Raw genomic sequence first — 3,118 nt, 5'->3', positions numbered from 1 at the left:
GTTAATGAACAGGCATTTTGCTGGCAATTGGTACTGCTTCAAATATTTTAAAGAGGTTTTGCCTCTACCTTCTAAATTATTTATTTTTATTTATTGCAGTTTTTGTCTCTTCTCATGCACATGAACTTCTAAGATTCCATAAATAATATATTTCTGTATTTTATCCAAGTATGCACAGCAGTGCTGGCTGGCCCCTCTCTCATTTGTTCAGATGCCTCCTACTATGTTTGCACATTTCGGTGGCTGCATGAGCGTATTTCTCCACTAGACAGCAAAGACCAGGACTTTGCTATGATAAAGCAGAGGCCACGAGCACTCAGTGTCAGCGGGCCAGGCCCCTGACAGGTTGGAGCAATGCAAGGCAAAATATGTGCCAGTATTAGCACAGGCTGGTGGAAGAAGCCGGCAGGGAGGGCAGTGATGGACACAAGAGGAACTTGGGGATGCACAGGTGTTTCAGAGCAGGGATGCTTCAGCTAGGAAAGTGCCAGATGAGTCACTAAAAGAAGTTTATGTGACATCCTGCAAATTAATCTGTTTTCAGTTAAGACAAGCTGAAGCTAAGGGATGTTTTTCCTGCAGTAATAGTGCCCACCCCCAAAGTTACTCAGGTATAGCCATGGGACAGCCACTCCCTGTTTCCTCCTTCCTTTCTTTGGTTTGTCAGTAGTGTAAGCATTGGAAGAGTATGTACAGCTCACATCAGAGGTATGGGGGTGGGAGGATGTCTTACGACTGCTGTTAACTATTTCTTTGCTCTGCAGCCTATGGTTGAGGAGCTAGCATTGCTAGCAAGATGCTACAGCTTGTACACCTGTGTCTGTACTGCTAAATAAAAGAGGACGAGGATGCAAGCTTGAGCGCTGGCCTAGTGCTCGCCCATACTGCCGAAGTGGGCCTAAGCACAGTCCCAGGTGCAATTCAAGGAACTGCCCAGGCCAGGCACCATTCCCAGAAGACAACATGGACAAGTCTAAAGCAAGTTTCACTCGCCATACAGAGATCCCCTGTGGTGTAGATATGGCCAGTTAGGGTACCAGTTCATGGGCCAACGGACTAGTTCCTGGCCCTCTTACTTACCAATATAGACAGAGCCCATGCATTTCTTACTGGTCTTCTAGCGCCCTTGCTGAACTGAGCAAAAAGCACTCACTAAGAGAACTATATTCACTGGTAACACACGTTACCTGAAAGTTCTGTATTGACATGCTAGAACATTCAAAAGGTATCTCATCATCTCCAAACAGCCAAATTGAGAAATGCTATTGAGACCAGTGCAAGGCTCATAAGCTTAGTACAAGCTTCAGTTCCAAGTGCAGGAGAAAAAATACTAACTAGCTGGAAGTAGGAGGGTTAAAACAAAAAAGGATTAATGTTTCCCAATTGCTTTCCATACGTAACTGATGTAAGCATTATGCAGAATCACTGAATGCTAAAGAGCGAGCTGGGTGTCATTTTCTGACAAGGTATAAGGAGCGCACATCTTCGACCCACTTAGGTGACAACAGCTGTCTGCTATCCAACTCTTTTTAAATCAAATTAATTTTCTGTTATGAAGTATACACGCAGCATCAAAATAAAGCAGAACATGTCCTTAGAAAAATGTTGCACAATAAGCTAGTTTCTCTGAATTCACAAAGCACTGACTTCTACACAGCTTCCCTAGCATTCACTCATCTCACCAGAATGCTCAGCCTCCTGCCCTATTTCCTCCCTTCTCTTTTGTTACAGCACAATAAACTCAATTTTATACATTTTACATCTGCAGTCAATCATAACTCTCGCACTTAATCTTACACAAAAGTTGAGCTTTCTTCGAAACTAAAAGAATCAAAGCCTACAGAAAACTCCAGAAATCAATTAAAATGCTGTGATGATTAGACCTCTGTCAACTATTTTGTGTATGTACATGCTTGCATTGAACTTCTGAAATGTAAGTATTCAAACTCTCCATTCAAAGAACAGAGCTACCATCTTAATGATACACAATTATCTGGCTTTATTTGGTACGAAAAAGATGCTGCAAAATACAAAAAGATTGTAAATCAAAGCGTTTGTAAAAAAACAGAAATTAATCTTTCCACCTCTATCTAACCTATTGCCATGTGAAATTGTCTTAGTTCTGTGGATCACAGTAAGTACATTACTAGAGATTACAGTATTTTAATCTGAAAATATCTGAAATCACAGCGTGTTATTTTTAACCTTTCTCCATACCTCAGATGGAAGCAGTCTCAGCAGCTGTCGTCTTCTTTGGGCTCTTACATCACTGATAAGGAAGAAGGACCTACTTCAAGTGACCAGTTTTCCATCAGTCCTTAGAGTTGGAAAGGTAGAATCGTATAGAAAAGTCCATATGTGGGGGATCAACAGTGCTGACCTAACTGTCCTCTGCTACAGAAAGAGAACAGCAACACAAATAAACACCTGTTTGATTACCAGCCACAGTATTTTTATTCCCCATCTGCTCTTGCATCACTGCTGTGTTTATGTAACGTGAAGGAAGAGGCAGCTCCAGAATTGCAGGTGGAAGCCAAGGATTTTAGGAAATACACCATGAAAGACAGTATTAATGCTTACATTGTCATAATAAACTGTAATGATTAAAATCTAGAAGTGGAAAGGGAGGTGGCACAAAATGCTGAGCACAACATGAGCTCATTTCTCTACTTTTACAAAACATAGTTAAAAGGTAGTGTTGAGATAACTATTCTTCATGTGTTTTTCATGCATTCTTTGTCAGGCGCCTTGAGAGTGGAAAACTAGAAAGTTAAATGGCTTACATGGCAAAACTATAGGACAGAACTATCATTTATGGGTTATCATTGACAGTCTCACAGTAACTGGGAAACATGCATATTCTGTTTGAGGGAGAAACACAGAAGAGGTTCAGTATCATTAAGACTTAGGAGTTCTTAGTCTTGCAGAATATTCTAAGGCAGTTTGATCACCATTAACAGTCAGTACTGACTATTATGAAATCAGAATAATTACTAAAAACAGGCGATGTAAACTGCATGGTAAAGCTAGGGAAAAAATGGAGATTTGCTTTCACATAAAGGAAGGAAAGAGGACATGACTGAGTCCATGAATGAATGCCTGGAGAAGAGCAGTAGCT

Source organism: Gavia stellata, chromosome 6 (genome assembly GCF_030936135.1).
Source record: "Gavia stellata isolate bGavSte3 chromosome 6, bGavSte3.hap2, whole genome shotgun sequence".
In the NCBI taxonomy this organism is placed as follows: domain Eukaryota; kingdom Metazoa; phylum Chordata; class Aves; order Gaviiformes; family Gaviidae; genus Gavia; species Gavia stellata.
The sequence above is the reverse complement of the archived record's forward strand: the minus strand, read 5'-3'. Positions refer to the sequence as shown.